Consider the following 19386-nt stretch of genomic DNA (forward strand, 5'->3'; position numbering starts at 1 on the left):
TTCAATTTTTAAACAGTTAATATCATCAGGAAGACCTTATGTTGTTTCTACCTATTGATTCTAGCTTTGTCTCCTGAACACATAAAGAATAAATATATGTTCCATACAACAATCTATCATATATTTAAAGACATGTGCGATGTTCCCCTTAATTCTTCCTTCTTAAGGTTAATAATGCTAAATATTTCAAACATTTCTCATCATCCTAGTCATTGTGATAATGGCAATTGCGTTTAGAATATTTTAAATTAAATGATGAACTTTATCCCTACAAGGTTTCATATTACTCATTTTTAGTTCCAGGCTCTACTTTGTTTTGTTTAATGTATTTTAAAAAAAAATGGTTTGCCTCTGATCATTTAAGTTGTGATAAAAACATTGAACAGGACACGTTCTGGCACTAGCAAGTGACTGGGGACCAGGCTCACACCAGTCGCCAATCCATCCTCACAGGCAGGGTGATTCAATAAACTCCACATGGCTGCTGTCATTCAATCCACATTTCTCCACCTTATACAATCTGTCTTATGCGTAAGAAAGACTTTTCCAATTATCTGGCGAAAATATCTCAGATATGCTATCTCTCCTACAAGGATCTTATCTATGAGCCAGGTTATCTCATCAGAAACAAAGATTAAGCTAGTGAGGAATAGTTTCTTTTCAATAAACTCATACTGACCTCAAAGGAGCATATGTCCCATTCACTGTTCTTTGTAATTCAACATTTAATCACAAATTCTATAATTTTACTACAGATCAATTAATCTTGTCTTCCGTTGATGTCGGAATACACCTAGCCTACTACCTTGAAAACTAAAATGCTCTTCCTGACTCCAGTGTTTTGTTGCTTCCGTGTTTCGGGTTAGCAAGCATAGCGTGGGGATTGAGAGCACGGACACTGGCGTCAAAGTACCCGGGTTTGAATCCTAGTTCGTTCCACCATTTGTTTAATGTGTGACCTTAGACAAGTTACTTAACCTCTCTGTGCCTCAATGTCATAAGAATCACTATGTGCATCACTATCATAAGAATCAAATAACACCCAGGGCTTAAAAAGTGACTGGCACAAAGTAACTGTGTTTAGGTGCCCACTTATTAAGTAAAGGGGATACACCATGGTTCTGTGACCTAAATTCAAGTTATTTAAATGCATAAGGACAGGTTAACTTAAATAATAAGTGACTGAAAACAAGAGAATCACACTTAATTGAGGTTTATTCAGCCAAGATTTTAAGGATGCTCCCAGACAAAACACAGCCCACAAAGTGCCTATTGTGTGAACTGGGCTCTCCGCAGTAGAGGTTGAGAACTTCGCATTTAAAGGGAAAAGGGGGTACACAGGAAAAAGGGAGGGGTGAAGGAGGTGAGCAGGGAGGCCATCGATGGTTTTCCTGTGAAGTTCTATTTAGTGCTCTGTAAATCTACATAAGATAAAATGAACATTCAAAAAAGGGGGTGGAGGAAATACTCAATGTTGTGAATCTTCTCAGGGTGGGTGGAAGAGTGATCATATCTCTTCCTTGATTTGCATCTGTGAAAATAAACTTGTAATTGACATGTAAGAGTTATTTAGGCTGCAGATATAACTGCTCTGGGCCAAGAGATTTTAAACTCATTAAAAATATATTGGGCTATTTTTTCCCATTTCTTGGTTTTCAGCTTCTTAATCAAGAATACCCTGTTTTATGGTGTTTAAAGATAATTCTCTTTGATAGAAAATCTATCAGCAAAATAAAGGTTGAATTATTCTACTCTCTCAAGTCATCTGTTAAAATTTCACCATCTGCTCCCACCATGAGCTTTGTTCCATCCTGTTATTAATAGAACCTACATTTCCAATCTTTCAAAATATATGCAGAGAGAGAGCAAGAGAGAACAAACCCTTTGGCTGTGTGGAAATAACAGTTATGTCTATACATAACAATTGAATCACTTTCCCTGTCAAAGTATTTTTATAGTGTTTTTATGTATATAAACAACTCCTTGTAGCCTATTAATCTGACAGTCATCAGCAACAGTAGAGGGCAAACTCTGGCCTCATTTAGCAAACTCACACTGGTTTTCACGGGGCATCTTTTCTCTTCCTAAACACACAGTGTTTGTTGTTTGCAATACTTAATCATACATCCGTTTCACTATTATGCAATTAATCTTGTCATCTTTTGTTTAATAAGTAAAGCAATATTTTGGCAACAAAAGCACAGACTCAGAAGCAGAGGCCAGCCCCCTGACATCACACAGACCGCCCTTCAGAGTAAACACGTTGTTGGGCCACATGGGGGCAAACAGCAATACGTTAGTACTTTGAACGCTAACCTGGCAAAAGTCCTTGAATACATGTTCTTTCGATCCATTGTTTTTGCTTGTTGATGTCTTTTCCTCTATCATTAAGGAACCTACTAAAACTTCAAAAGAGAGGGTTGAGAACTCTATATTGATATTGACTCCAGACTCAAACAAAATTTTAAAATATTAGTCTTAGAAAATAGAATTGGAACAAGCCAAATTTTCATCTCTAAAGCATTTAGCTCTAGTTCCTGTTATAAAAAAGAGTAAAACTTCCCTTCCTATCACGCCTGCTGGAAAGGGCAGTGTGGTTAAGTATCTGCTTCTAAATAGGACACACATCTGAATGACAGACTGTTTAAAATATACTCATATCTATCCCAAAATCTTGTATGTTGCTTTTAGTGGAACAGAAATACTTACCCTCCCATCCTATTAGGGAAGCTACACCACCTCATTTAGACTTTTTATTGATACAAACATGGATTCTCTTATTCAATAAATATTTTTCCAGCACCTAGTCAGTGCCAGGCTATTCTCCTGGGCACACTGGTGCAAGATATTCATGGAGATGCCAATGACCATAGTGAGGATATGAGCAATTCTCTGCATAAGTCAAAATAAAGATTCAGGAAGGGCTACAGTGGGAGGAAGGAGTTTTTTCCTACATTTTTTCCCAGAAGGGTGCACTGTTGCACACTGCACAGCTTGAAGCATAAATCGGGATGTGATAACTTAGAAGCTTATTCATCATTCCCACATTATAGATGCAGATATATACATTGGACCTGAAACCTTAGAAGATCATTCCAGATACAAATATATTTCCTCCCAGCAGGGAACTTGAAGGGAATATGTGTTTTAATCACATAAAACTAGAAATTTTAATATTAGCATCGGAAGGGAAATTTCATGATGGGAAAAGTGTCCAGACCATAAGAGCAAGACACAGACCTGTGGAGCAGCTCATAGATGACAGTCACCACCACATGGGACTGAAGTAGGAGGTGGGGGGATGGAACGACAGAGGACACAATTTCATGCTTGACCAAATTTAATAAAATGTTACTAGAGACCAGGAAGTAAGAAAAAGATTATGAACACAGTCATGATAACGGCCCCAGACAATTTCACTTTCAAGTGTGTATCAGACCTAGGACTACAGTCACATTTTGCCTGTCTTTCACATTTCCTAATTCTTGTTCTGACACCGTCTTTAACCTCTGCTACTCCAAATAACCTTATATTCAGACCCAATGTTAGGCCAAAGGAGAAGACAATGCTCTTCTGATCACTAGAGTGGTCCTTTCATTGTCTAGTTCTTGTCTGAGAAGCCACCTCACTCCCAGGAGGGTAGAACTGCCCATAAACCCAAGTGGCGAAGATGGAGACATATCAGAAAATACGACATGAAGTACAAGCATAAAATTCAGCTTGACAATAAAGAGAAAGCATTCGAATACATAGAAATGAATGAGCTTTCTAAAAAGAAAGTATACAGTGAAAATGGTAGAGGATCTGGGACTGATCCCTGAGAATATTAACGTTTAAAGAACAGGTGGAGGTGGTGGAGTTCCTAAGGGAGATGGAGAAGAAATGATGAAAGAGGCTGGATGAAACTAGGAGAGGGTGGTGTCACAGGGCCAAGGGAAGACAGCATCTCACCATGTGGAATAGCTGGGAGGCCAGGGAGGGTGGAAATGCCTCTGAATCTAATGCCCAGTGAAATATTCTGCGATGACAGCAACATTATAGGCCTGCTGTGTTCAATACAGAAGGCACAAATTACTGAACTCTTGAAATGTGGCCAATGAAACAATTGAACTTTTAACTTAATGTAATTTACTGTATTTACTGTATAATTAGTCCTGTTTTACAGATGAGGAAAGAGAGGCAAAAATACAGAGAAAAGGTAACTTAAGACACTGCTGAGATTATAAACTGTAAAAATCTCTCTGGAAACCAATTTGGCAACAACATGTGAAATTCATTAAACCGTTTGCATCTTTCTTTTACAGCAAATCTATTAACAAGGAATACCTAGGAAGTTATTAGATCTATATATATATATATCTCCACCACAGCAATGGTTATAATTGCAGAAATGAAAAAAAGTCCAATAAAATAGGAAAGGGTTTAAACATGTTATGATATATTTATACAATGAAACACTATTAAACTTAAGTTATCAATGAAAATTTTATGTGAGACATGTTTCTCATTGAAATTTACACATTGAAAATCTGCACAGTATGATTCAATTTTGTTAAATAACAAATATATGCATTAAAAAACTGGAAAATGTGTATTAAAATTTTAACAAAAGTTATTTCTGTGAAAGAATTATGGAGGCCTTCTTATATAACTTTGGATTATTTTTTACTTTATTTTTAACAGGTATTTATAATAAATCATTTTAAAAGAAAAGGAAATGTAACACACATACCATGTTCAATTTGTAACTCATTTAATTTGCCTATTTTACATGCTTTGGTGTTTTAAACGTAGCATATAAATGGTAAGAGTCTTCTAACGATTCAAAAGTAACATTTACAAAACTGAAGACATAATACCGACTATAGATGAGATGCAGGCACTTAGAGGATGAATTAGAACCTGCTGAAGTTCACCTCTAAGGGCTCTTTGGAATAAACTTAAAGGAGAGCTTTTAAATACACATTAGTGAAGTTTATGATTTTTCTTTCTTATTAGAGAATCATAATCTAGTCTTCCTCCTTCAAAGAATATGACGATTAAACTAGCCAACATAGTCATGCTTCTTGTTGCACTTCTTAAAATATTCAGGAAAAAAAATACTTAAGTACTCTTTCACTAACCTTTTTCGCACAAAATATCTGAAATCCTTCACGCTGTACTTTTTCACAATTTCCTCTACTGTTCTTAAGTGTAATTCTGTTACCTCAAAGCCTTCTTTTCTCTAGGATAACTTATCTTACTAGCTATCGTTTTTGATTGTTTTTTGCTTACATCTTATCCTCTAATTTAATAATATGGACGCTCAGGACATAGCCTCCAGGCATAACTGGACGCAAAGACAGAAGATTCCCAAAGAATCTTCTAAGGCACATGCCGTTGTTGTAAACCTTGACTGCCTTGAATTAAATATAATATATATCTATATTAACTCTTCCGAGCCCGAGTTTCAGTCCTGAGTTTCTTTCCAAATTGTTGACACGCAAAATATTTGCTGAGCTCATCATTGTCTTATGTGTGTCTATTTACCAAGTTGTACAACTGAATTCAGTTAGTGTGACATAAATTGTTTTTTTATGTCAATGAAATATTGATACATTCAATAAGCCCCAGCTAGAACCAAGACATCTCAGGCACACATTCATCCAATCTAAAAGAACCTGTCAACAATTTTGCTGCCTTGACAGGCAGGGAGCCAAATAATGATAAAAACGTACTATGTTGGAAGCAGGAAATTATCCTAATCAAAATGCCACTTCCGAAAATATCTTTTTTTTTAAATGGCAATACCGTAAACAGTAATTTCCACAGTGACAATTAAGCAAAATTAAATGCTAGATTCCTCTTCAAGCTTCTTTCATTCTCTCCAACTTATTTTTCTGGACTGAACTCAATTTCTCTTCCAAGTACATCTTGTTCCTGTCATGGCAAAATGGAGCTACCATTTCTTTTTAATTTATCAAGCGAATTTAATTTAAAGGCGTATTCAGACATATTATAGATCTCAATGACTCCAAGATATTTTCTCTAACCATAAGCAGAGCCTAGGATTAACATGTAACAAGAAAAAGCGTGGAGATGTATACGTACATGGCCATAAGGAACAGAAGGGGGTCCTGGCACATCCGTTTCCAAGACCATGACGTGATGCTGACTTTCTTCTTTCTATAAAGTGGCCCGCCCTGTCAGGTTTTATTTTATTTGAGCTTTTTGTATATGTTTGCTCGTTTGAACAGGAATCAGTCACTTGTGGAGGCAATCAGGTAATGTTGCAAAGAGAAACAAAGGGAAGGCCGAAGCCACGGAAGCAATGGAAGGAAATACTAGAACAGAAGTTGCAGCAATAGCAAGAGTGGAACCAGAGTCAGAAAGAAAAACCAGAGCAACAACAATGGCTAAAATGGTATTTTAGATACAATAAATGTTATCTAAGTTGATGCTGCTATGGAGGGGGGAGTCAGATGTAGAAGGATGTAAACTTCATTCTTGGTTAATTTACCTGTAGGAATGTGCAAACTGTTACACATTCTTCCTTTGTGGGAAGGAAAATAGATCGTTCCTGGAGTTTTGTTCAGAAGAACGTCTGATTCTTGCCACCAGGAATGAAGTGGGCCTGGGATTGACAACATTGCAATTTCTTAGACATGCAGAGTCTTCAACTTTGAAATATTCACAAACCGCTAAAGCATTCCATCATCATTTTCTCTCTTCAAACAAGGATTTGTTATAGGCTATCATTTACAAATAGGTGCAAGGTCCAATGTTAATTAATTGTCTTACATAAATATATATAGCTTATTAATATGAATAATGTGCATGTGAGTGCTTACTTTTTTCATGTAGCAAGTCTTCTTTCTTTGAGAATCCTAAGGAACAAACTTTAAAAAGCACTTAATAATACACAGGGAATCCCTATAAATGTTTGATGCCTTATTTTTCCTTTTCATTTCAAAGATAATCCTTCACTTTCTGAAAGTTATACTATCAGGCTTCTATTTTCAGCTGGATGTTTTTAATGTCAGCCTTTATATATTGATCCAGACTCAAACTTTAAAAATGAAGTTCCTACAATACAGGTATTCCAACCTTTCTATCGTTTAACCTTTAACTTATCTATCCTATACGAGGGCTGCCCAGAAAGTATACAGCCAGTAATAGGAAAAATAGAGACATTTTACTGAAGAAAATACAAGATACAAGAAACACTGTACATAGGACAATGACTTCTCAGTCCCCTTCAGTGTAGGCACCTTGGGACCTCACACAGTTCTCCCAGAGTCTCTTAACCTAACCCATACACGTTCAACATTCTCAGGTGTTCTGCTTGTTGAAGGCCTTCCAGAACGTGGATCACTTTCAACAGACTCTCAATCATCTTTGAAGCATTTGTGCCACACTTTTATTTGTGCTGCACTCATTGCATTGTCTCAGAAAGCCTCCTGAATCATCCAAATAGTTTCCAAGGAGGAATGTTCAAGCTTAACACAAAATTTGATGCAGATTCATTGCTCTACTTGCTCAGTCATTTTGAATGCCACGGCCACACGGTACAGGTGCTCACTCAATGGCATCTAGCTCCCCACTGACTAGTACAGTGAAAGTGGCATCGTTCACGCATGCGCATCCCAGTCCATTCCCCTCTGCTGCCAGGTTACATGGATGTCGTGCAAACTGTTCCATTATATTAACAATGGCTGGATACTTTCTGACAGCCCTCGTATGTGCACTGTTTAAGATGCTTGGGGTTGCAAGTAACAAAAAACCCAATTCCAACTAGCTTAAATAATAAAAAAGATTTATTGGCTTCTGCTAGAAAGTCCCCAGCTTGAGCAGACTTCAAGTTGGTTGATTGAAGAGTTCTGACTAACATTACCAAAGACCTGGTTATTTCTGCTGTGCTATGCATGTTGTGTATTTCATCCTAAAATAGGCTCCCTACGTTTTTGTAGAATAAACTTAAATCTAACACTCCCAACAAATCAATGAATGGTCAAGGAACTTATTACGAAGATGATTATCATTCAAGTATTCGATATGGAAAATAAGGTTTTCAATAAATATTTGTCAAATGAATTAACCAAGAAAAAAATTAATATGATTCCACCTCAGTTTTATCAGGTCTCTGCCTTAGCACACTCACACATATGACCTAGAAAAAAAGAAATGAGATTGCCAGGCCTTAAAAAATATATTTGTTAAATCACTTTACCAAAAAAGTGGCCCTATGAATTGCTTCCTAAGCATTCACATTTAATATAGGACACTGTACAATGAGGTTCAAGACATTTGATATAACTGAGAGTAGCATAATCCTACAAAATTCTTACCAAGGCTGTAATTGAAACCCTGCCTTGACCATCTGCTTTCATTCCTAACGGAAGGCTTACCCAAACTCCCCTCCTGCTTCTTGCCTCCTCCCTTCTCATATTTGGGCCTCCATGAAGATTCCTTTCTCAGCAAGTAATGCTGACATTTTAAAGAAAAACAAAACAAGACAAAACAAGTATGTTCCTTGTATCCCTTGCTCCATTGGGTGATTCGGAACTCTGAGATCCATATCCCTCAGTTATAGGCAACTTTTCCACTGGGCCTCCATCCCTAAGGCAATGGTCCTTCTGTTGATATTCCCTTACTAAAAAGTAGAAATGGAGGACCCTGTATAAAATGCCATGGGCCAGCTGAATAAGACTCTAAATCGAGGGTACTTATAATGCATTGAGTACACAACATCAATGGTTCATGCAAGCATGCAAGAAGTACCAAGGAACTCAGTATGATTGCCCTTTAAAAGAGGTACAATATATTGGACAAGATTTTTTGCTCTTTTGTTTTGTTTTGATCTTCTAAGTTTAAATATAGTTGAACATACAGGCATGGACAGAGAGAAATAAAGTGATTGAGAGCAAAGAAGAAAGATACAAGCACATAAAATAAAAGACAGGGAACCAAAAAGAGGTAGTTTAATGACCCTACAGGTTTGGGATGATCTGGTCCCTGACCACTGTCCAGCCCCATTCTACACTGTTTCTCCCTTCATTCTCTATTTCCAAGGAAACTTAGTCTTGCTCCAGTTTCAATTAGGCCAAACATCGCCCTATATCAAGGCATTCTTCTGCCCTGTTATGTTATTCCTTTGCCCAACTTGTGTTCCTACTTTCATCATCCTGAACCTATTTATATCCATGTTGTGCCTCACCGTTGCCACACAAAGAAGGCCATCATGGCCTATGTGGGCTTCGTGAGGTGCCCCCATTTATAAGCTTTCAGAAGAGCAGTCTTTTCCTTTTTCTTCTCAATACAATCAAAATTAAATATTTATCTAATTTGGTTTTATTTAATGTCTGCCTTTTCTGATAGACCATATGATCATTCCTTCCTTCCTACATTTTCACAACAAATACATGCATTGTTCTAGGCCCTGGGGCTACAGATGTGAACAGAAGAGGAAAAGGACAGGGACCTTGACCTTGCCTCCTTCCTCATCATGTGTCCTCTGCACCTAGCACAGTCAATGAATGCTATGTTGCAGGCACTCCATAAAATTTGAGGAATAGATGAATGGTTGGTTTGATGGAGGGAAATTAGGGATACAAACTACGTTTCTAGAACTCATTCAAATTTAGATGTGTCTGACTCTAAAGCCCATTCTCTTAACCATTTGGCTATACTGCTAAATTATTCATAATACATAATGTCTTCAAGCCTAATCATACTTTTGGTACCACATAACACCAAGCCCAGTGCTAGGCATATAATAAGTACTCCCTAACTAAACGTTGACTAATTGCTGGAGACAAGGTAAGCCATGTTAAGTATTTAAACTAGTTTGCATTTTGTTTTTCTAAATAAAATAATATTCCCAAAAACCCACTCTCTAACAAATACTTCATGAATCTGTCTTTCATGATTGAAACATTGTCTTGTTTTGGCTCATCCCATTACTTTTCTGAGGTTTGATAAAATTGTGAAAGGTACCAGAAGACCAATAGAAGCAAAAAGAAACATGTGAGCATCCTATATAATGAATTTCTATCTCAACAATGCTTGTGCATTTCCATTTAATGGTGAGGGCAGTGGTTTCCAAATTGGGTGTACGTGACCATCTGTCAGGGAATATCAGAACTTCTACTTAGATTTATTTTTATTCCATCTTTTGAACATGTCCTTCTTTACAATGTGCTTTATTGTGTGTAAAATGTATACATATGCATATAATTTATGTACATAATTTATACATGCACATAAATATTATGGGTACATAAAGACACATTTTTATCAATAGGATTGCACAATCAAAACATTTGGAAACTAGTGAGTTAGAATTTGATGTAGCAAAACCCATGTCAAAAAGTCAATTTTCTATGTTACTTGATTGCACATAAATAAAATGTCTCTTCTATAGGGCATAAAATTGAGTGAGTCCAATTAAGAAGATGTGGATGAGTCATCACAGATCCATCTCTGCTAAAGAGTTAGAAAAACATCTCAAAAAAAATCTTATTGATGTTGATTCTATAACAGCTTTTCCTATATGAAGAGAGAAGAGAAAACTATGATTTATTGACATTTTATTTTGCAGTAGTCACTGTGTTAAAATACAAATCCTTATGTAATCTTCACAACAACACACTAAGGTAGAGGATATTTACTCTACTTTATGGTTGAGTAAATGAAAGTTCAGAGAGTTAAATAACTTCCTAATGTGACACTTCTAATAGAAAAAGAAACTGGTATTTGAAAAATTTTTAAATGCAAAGTCCAAGCATTTTCTCCCTAAGGCAGAATCCTAATTTTAGCACTTGGATGTGATCTTGGGCTAATTATTTAAACTCTTTAAGCCTAGACCATTTTTGTTAAAGGGAATGATAATAACTACTTTCAATGGGTTACTATGTTTCACTTAGGGACTCTGAAGCATTGGGAAAAAAATACACTAATGTTTTAGGATCCATATGGTATACTCTAGTGCTCACTCTCTTAATCCCAAATCTCATGTTGAATAATTACAAGGAAGTTCAAATATTTTCATCTGTGGTTGGTAGAGAGCTGAGGCCTCAAGTGATATCCATATCTGGTCAGTGTTGAACTACAACAAAGCCTGTCTAAGATGAATAATAAAAAGTGATTTTCACCTGCTGCGCCACAGTCAGCAATGGGGAAAACTTTAATTTTAAATTGGATTTCAAGAGAAGAGAGGCTGAATATAAAGGATTAAGAGCTCCCAGCCTATGTTTGCTATAGATTTATCCAAAACACACCAGAAGAGATACAAACATATTTTAATACAAGCTTCACATAAAAAAATTCTAAAATATAACTGTCATTTAACTAAGAAAGAATTGTAATAAATAATTTTGTTTTTGCTAAAAATCATGATGTCTTGTGGTTATATTTATTTTAACTATGTGATATACCAAGACTACTAATTAGATAATAAACTCCAGAATATTTACTTGTTTCAAAGTGAATGCAGAAAAAACATCTTTTTTTTTTTTTTTTGCCATAGACTGTGACTTAAGAAAAGAAAAGAAATTCCACTATTAAATTAACCAGTGTAATAAGGATGTGGCTATCTCAGAATTTCTGGCTGAAGCATTAAAGCTGAGAACAGAGCGTAAGTGAAGCCCACTGAATGTGAGGCTCTATGCACATCTGCACAGGGCCTGTTCAGTAGGGCCAGCCTGGTTCAATCATTACCGCAGCAGTCAATGTAAGAGAAAGCTAGAGAGGAAACGCTTTTGAGAGAATTTCCATGAGTAGAGAGAGCTGATTGTTTCTTCTCTTCCCTTTTCCCGTCCTTGGTAATCTCCAAGTCACAAAGGAATATCTTTGTGCCAATTATGAAATTATTATTTCTGAATACATCCACACTTCTATACTCTGCTTTCTAAGGAAGCGGCTGGGACCCTACACACTTCATTGCCTTTGTCAACAGACTTCCTCTAAAGTTACTCCCACAGGGGGAGTTTGGGGAAAACTGGGAAACAGGAAGGGGCAAGGAGGGACTTGCTCAATATAACCCCTTGGCCAATGGGGTGTAATCTCGAGCTTTCTTGGCACTTGGGGAACCAGTCTCATTACAAGTCCTCAGAGGTACCAGCGCCATCTAGACTAAGCTTCTTTCTCAGCAGGAGGGGGCCCCTGTCTCTGAGATTCTAAGTTCTGATAACCTCAGTTCCTTTCCTTTGTTTCTCCAGACTCTAGGGGTAGCTTCTTCCTGACATTATTAACTTTGTGCCATCCCAGTTTTTCCCATTTGCTTTTTCAGTCCTCCAAATCCCATTCCACCAATTCTCCATAATAAATTCTCGCTGTTGAAATATCAAATGTGCTTTCTGTTTTCCAACTTGTTTCTGATTTAGGATCAAGACCCTCAGACATAGAACTTTATGATCAGCTTGGTCATGTGTTTAACCTTGAACTGTAATGTTAAAACGAGAATTGCAATACTAACAATATGTGACATGCAGAGGCATCATGATTGAACATATCATCAGCTGTGTTTGATTGTGACCGCACACTTACAGAAGCCAGTGCCTTGGGGAACCAAGTGGCTGCTACACGACCATAATTGTAGTAATGGTGATCCTAAGGACCGTAAGGTAGGGCTCGGACTGAACAGATAGCTTACGGAAATGAATGGCAAGCTCTGAGCCTTAAACTCTCAACAGTCATAGAGAACCACAAGGTTCAACAGCAGCCATAAAATAATCTTTTGTTTCTTGTAGTTACGATGTCATAGAAAATGCATCTGAATGGACATAGAAGAAGCTGTAAATCTTGGACCACCTCCAAGCTTCTCTGAGCTTCTCCTGCCAGCAGAAGCAGCTTCCCTACCCATGTGTGTGGAGAATAGCCTTCCCTCGATGAGGGCCCTGAGTAACCTCACCTGAGCAGCTCTTGGCACTGGGATACCTTTTTTTCATAAGATCCAAGCACAGCTTTTTTTATTCCTAGAGTCAGATACCAGCTTGCTCCTGGGAGACAGGTGAAAAGTGTGACCCTGCAGGAGATAGCATATACTTCATAATATTTACCCAATTTATTTTGCAGAAATCTAAGAAATATGTGCAGAAATGGATTCTAAGGATGTTAGGCCACACTGAATGGAATATAATGTTAGATTGGGCTGGATGAATTAATATGGAAGAACCTAGAGATTCTTTATATAAAGTGTTAGCTCTGGGGTTCTAACAATTTGCTGGGCTGGATGACTGAAACTTGGCCTCAACAGAGTCCTGCAATCAATGAGGCTGAGATGCCACATGTATCGTGATACAAGAGAAAGAATCCAAAGGCTTAGAAAGATAAGAGTAGTGGAGAGAATTTATCTCATGCAAACTGCACATTCATCCTCCTCCCACTCTATAAAGGCCCTGAGGACATTCCCTTCGTGAAAACATTAAGAAATACATTAGTGAAGAGAGCAAGACAGTATCCTAGAAAAGCTCTTACTGGCTGTCTTGTGAAGGCCAGGAAGGACAGTGAGAGATGTTGCCACTGAGATTGGTTCCTATTTCAGCCAGGATGATGGGTTCTACAGAAGCAAAGTCCAGGAGGCAGTGCTTCACTTCCACAGACAAAATGGATATATTTACCATAACAATCAATAGGGAAAAAATAATAAGCAAAGTGTTTTGACCAGTAGGAATATTCTGCATTGCCTGATAATCACTCAGTTTGCCTAGAAGTGGAACAGATAGGCAGCCTACAGAAATATAACTTAATCCACATAATAGAAAAAAAGCTAAGTCTAGTAGACTGAACCTGACACAATGGAGATCGAGCCCCAGTAAAGATTTAGGGGTCAGCCAAGTTCATGAAGTTTCTGAGGGCCCATTAGTCAAGATATATTCCCCAAATTTGCTGCGCCCACACCACTTAACACTACAAAGGGCATGTGCTCTTTGGATTTTGGAGGCATTATATACCACAATATCTGAGTAATCCATAAAGCTGCCCTGTTTGAGTGAAGTCCACAGCAACAGAAGACCCTGCAGTTGGTCCAGCTGCAGCACATGCTGCTGTATCACCCAATCCTCATGCCCCAGTAAATTCAGTGGTGCTTAAGGTGCCTGTGCCAAGGGGGATGCTGCTCTGAGCGGCCGGCAAGCAGACACAGAACTGCAGCACAGACCCCTAGGGGCTTTTAGGAAAGTCCTGTCTGCTTCTGCACATGATTAGTTTCCTTCTGAGATATAGCTCCTGGTTTGGGCCCTGGTAGAATGTCCAACCATGGGACATCAATTGCCATGAGACTGAGCTGCCCAAATTTTAAGACTGGATTACAGCGAGGCCATCCAGACTGCACAGGTAAATTACATGTCAGATTGTTCAGATTCCTTGGATAGATATTCCTGCTACATTGTCTCCTGTCCCTCAGTCCATGCCTATGTCCTCATGGGGGGCTCAGAATGACCGATGACAAAAAAGAAAGAAGAAGAAGAACAACAACAACAACAACATGGAACTGTATAGACCTAGTCCTGATAACATTCTGGCATAAAACAGATGTGCACTACTACAGCACTACAGGTCCACTCAGGAGTCCGCTGGGAAGACAGGCAGAAAGGTTCCCAAGGAGGAAAACTTTAAGCATATTTGTTTATCCACTTGCCTGCTCCATTGTCAGAAGCAAGGATCCACTGACTGACGGGCAGTAAAAATGATATGGCTCAGAGATTTGAAAAGAACAGAATTGGAAGACTGGTTTTAAGGAGCGTTATGAGGAAGAACCACTTAAAATGTGTCTAAAGTTTGAAAATATTTATTACTTGTCTGTTTTTCAGATTTAATCCCCAAAAAGAAAACAGAATTAAAATAATGTACAGTAGACATAAAGTGGGAAAAGTGGTGGCTACAGGCAAAGCACTCTAAAATCCTGGCATTATTCAGAAGGAAGGTGAAGATAGTGCTCAACTTCAAATTTTAAGTTAAATAAGTATGTATCCCACTATTTCTGGGATAACAACAAAAGAAAGAAATTGAGTTTAAAAATTCCAAAAGCAGAAGGGAAAAAAATCTTAAATGAAATGTTAGCATCGAAATCCAGCAAGAAAATAGATTATACATTTTGACCAGAGCCAATTTCTTCCGGAAATGCGAAGTTGGTTTAACACGTAGAAACTCCAGCAGTGTAACTCTTCCCATTAACAGAATAAAGGAAAAAAATCATATGATAATCCCAATGCATAAAGACCTTTAAATATTATTAGACTCGTCTTTTAATTTAAAAATCTTAGCAAGTTATTAAGAGAAGAAAATCTTTCTCACTTTTTAAAGGTATCTATCCAAAAAAAGCTACTAATATTGCAATGATCATTTCTCTTAAAATCAGTATGCACACACAAAAATGCAAAGCATTACCACTTCTATCCAACATCTTATTAAAGGTCATAGCCAGCAAAGTAAGACCAGAAAAAAATAAATAAATAAAAGCTACAGAAAGTAAAAAGAAACAAAACTGTCATTTTTCATATTTTTCATGAATAATAGCCATCATACTAAACCACAAAAAAGGAAATAAAAGCTGTAACAACTGGAAAGGAGGAAATAACACTGTCATTTTCACTAACAACATGGCTCTTGGCATAGATAATTCAAAATAATTTCAATCCAAGGAAGAATAAAGAGAATTTAGCATGTTTCTAGATGCACATTTAAAATCAAAGTGAAAAACCTCCTTCATCATAATTAAATCTACTTTCTAGTGCAGTCTCAGAGAATAATCTGTGGTAAACCCTCCCCATAAGTTGCTTTCACAGAGTACGTTGGCATCTGAAACTTTTCGAGTCATCGCTTCATTGAGCCAAATGATCCTGCAACATCACACTTTTAAGTACGTCAAAATACAGAAGAAAATAAACTAATAGATACACGTTCTACAGCGCCTTCACTGGTCCAGTAAAAATTATCCATTTGTCTTTGGTTAGCTCAATGGTGCATTTGTTTTCATTGATAGTAAACTCTGCTAGATATTAAACAATAAAATCTCAGTGTTAATGAAGAAAACATCAAATTCAGAATTAATCTGCACAAACTATGATTTTAATGAATAATCTTCATTACATAGTTAATATGTGCCAACATTAAGAAAAGCCTCCACTGAAGAACCCCAAATTTATAACCTATATGAGAAAGAAAGTAATCGATTAAATAAACAAAAAATGTCATTCATTTTAATTGCATCTTTCTTATTCTTGCATGGATTAGAGTCACATAATTTTTTGAACAAATCACAACTTTTGTAACTACACAGTTAACTTAGGACTGTTATGTTACAAATAATTGAAAATCCAAATTAGTCTGGCTTACACAAAAAAGAGAATCCCTCAACTCATATAACTGACTATAGAGATTTTTTTTTTCCCATTAAACTTTGTTTTAATGGGTCTCAAAATTCTGTGACAGATTTTTGGTCAAGTCGTGTCCATTAAAAAGTACTGATTTTAAAAACTAATAACTTAAAACTGCCACACAAAAAGAAACAAAAGTGGTCCACAAAACATTCTCCTTTCCTTCTGAAGATTTTACGATGCATTGTTATTAACAACCAGTCTTTTACTATTAAACTTAAATGGCCAATTGAAACAAACATTTCTGAGACCGTTCTTCCACCACTGATTAAGAGTGCAGTGGCAGGTATTCATTCAGCCTTCTGAGCTTTCTGGGCAGATTTGGTGACCTTGCCAGCTCCACCAGCCTTCTTGTCCACTGCTTTGATGACATCCACAGCAACTGTCTGTCTCGTATCACGAACAGCAAAACGACCCAGAGGAGGATAGTCTGAGAAGCTCTCGACACACATGGGTTTTCCAGGAACCATATCGACAATGGCAGCATCACCAGATTTCAAGAATTTAGGGCCATCCTCCAGCTTCTTTCCACAGCGGCGATCAATCTTTTCCTTCAGCTCAGCAAACTTGCAGACAATGTGAGCTGTGTGACAATCCAGTACAGGAGCGTAGCCAGCGCTAATTTGGCCTGGATGGTTCAGGATAACCACCTGAGCAGTGAAGCCTGCTGCTTCCATTGGTGGGTCATTTTTGCTGTCACCAGCAACGTTGCCATGACGAACATCTTTGACAGACACATTCTTGATGTTGAAGCCCACGTTGTCCCCTGGAAGAGTTTCACTCAAAGCTTCATGGTGCATTTCAACAGACTTGACTTTAGTTGTAACACTGACTGGAGCAAAGGTGACCACCATACCGGGTTTGAGAACACCAGCCTCCACTTGGCCCACAGGGACAGTACCAATACCACCAATTTTGTAGACATCCTGGAGAGGCAGACACAAGGGCTTGTCAGTTGGACAAGTTGGTGGCAGGATGCAATCCAGAGCTTCAAGCAGTGTGGTTCCACTGGCGTTGCCATCTTTGTGGGCGACTTTCCATCCCTTGAACCAAAGCATGTTAGCACTTGGCTCCAACATGTTGTCACCATTCCAACCAGAAATTGGCACAATTGCTACTATGTCAGGGTTGTAGCCAATTTTCTTAATGTAAGTGTTGACTTCTTTAACAACTTCCTCATATCTCTTCTGGCTGTAGGGCAGCTCAGTAGAATCCATTTTATTAACACCAATGATTAGTTGTTTTACACCTAGTGTGTAAGCCAGAAGGGCATGTTCACGGGTCTGCCCATTCTTTATGATACCAGCTTCAAATTCACCAACACCAGCAGTGACAATCAGGACAGCACAGTCAGCCTAAGATGTGCCTGTAATCATGTTTTCGATAAAGTCTCTGTGTCCTGGGGCATCAATAATAGTCACATAATATTTGCTGGTCTCAAATTTCCACAGGGAGATATCAATGGTGATACCACGCTCACACTCAGCTTTCAGTTTATCCAAGACCCAAGCATACTTGAAGGAGCCCTTTCCCATGTCAGCGACCTCCCTCCCAAATTTTTCGATGGTTCTTTTGTCGATCCCACCACATTTGTAGATCAGATGGCCAGTAGTGGTGGACTTGCCCGAATCTACGTGTCCGATGACGACGATGTTGATGTTAGTCTTTTCCTTCCCCATTTTGGCTTTTATGGGTGGTTTTCAAGGCACCTGTGTTCTGGCAGCAAACCCGTTGTGAAAAAGCTGACTGTAGAGATTTTGATTCTTTTTACTTTATAGATCATCATTTAACCCTCTTTGAGGTCTTTGTATAATTTTCATTTGTGAAGCTTAGAAAATAGTGGAAAGGTTTAGCCTGCTTTGTGTATAAAACAAATATTTCATGGTTTTGTACACCATGCTGTTTATTATGCATTTATTTATTCAATTAGTATTGAATTAAATTCTTGTGCTACATATACTCTAAGTTAGATACTCAGGAGGAGCATTAGAATAAAAGGCAACAATATAGTTATAAAGGCAATCCAGAACCCAGAGAATAGTTAAGTAACAGTGTGGTTAACCACAAAAATGAAAGAACTGAATGGAATACCTCTTAAGTGCAACAGAAATTCACAGAAATGGAAAATCTAAGGAAGCTAGAGCAATCAAAAAATATTTAATTCAAGAGGCAAAACATACATCTAATAAGGGGTTGATAGTTGAACAGAGAAACGTGGTAGATACTGTGGTATGTGCCCAGATCCTTCCTTCAGAAACAAGAACTCATTCTGTCAGGGGTATTGGCTGTTGAAGGCTCTCAGCTGAGGCCCCCTCCAGAACTGTCCTTCCTCAGAAGGCAGCTGCCTCACCCAAGGTCACACTCTCTCTTTGGAGGAAACCTGCTTCTAAAGACTGGTCCATGCAGAGTACAGAGGCTCAATTCCAGGCTTCTATTGGCACAACCCTTCAGTGCCTTCCAGGTCCAGGGCTCCCTCGGTGAGCCTCCTTATATATCAGCTGAGGACTCTGTTGCAACTGTCTCACAGTTCAACTTGTTCCCCTATTCAATCCACTTCCCTCACTCCCTCCACCGTACAGCTCCCACAGCCACTCGACAATTTACCCTCTCCATGCAAATCTCCATCTCAGAGTCTGTTTCTCAAGGAACCTGGTCTCAGACATTACAGAAGAAAAGAGAAATAGTCCACGTAGAGAGATTATCAAGCAAAAACTGATATTATATATATCATGGGAACTGGATAAGCTAGTCTGGCTAACACTGAAGACAGTCTGTGGGGACAATGAAAAGCATGGATTTTGGAGGTCACGAAAATGCCACCCTCGTTTAGAATTCATCCCATAATTCAGTGTTTCAAAACCTTTGCAAAACCTCATTGGTCCAAGCCCAAATTCATCCTCCTGGAAGTCTGCAGGCAGAGCTAAAAGTGATAAAATATAAGCACAAAAATTCTCCAAAGTTTGATTATCTTTAAAATTTACATAAATGTCGCATTTTATCTAAGATTATCATCATGTGTCAAATAACATAC

General features: G+C 38.0%; 1 pseudogene across 1 annotated transcript; it reads right to left on the bottom strand.

Annotated features, from left to right (window-relative positions):
* Nucleotides 1-16369: 16369 nt before the first annotated feature.
* On the bottom strand, nt 16370-18094 carry LOC105825403 (annotated as a pseudogene). Its single transcript, XR_001138263.1, has one exon. The product of XR_001138263.1 is annotated as an elongation factor 1-alpha 1 pseudogene (transcript).
* Between the last annotated feature and the right edge of the window lie 1292 nt (nt 18095-19386).

The sequence above is a fragment of the Propithecus coquereli genome, unplaced genomic scaffold (assembly GCF_000956105.1).
Source record: "Propithecus coquereli isolate 6110/MARCELLA unplaced genomic scaffold, Pcoq_1.0 Scaffold8, whole genome shotgun sequence".
Classification (NCBI taxonomy): Eukaryota; Metazoa; Chordata; class Mammalia; order Primates; family Indriidae; genus Propithecus; species Propithecus coquereli.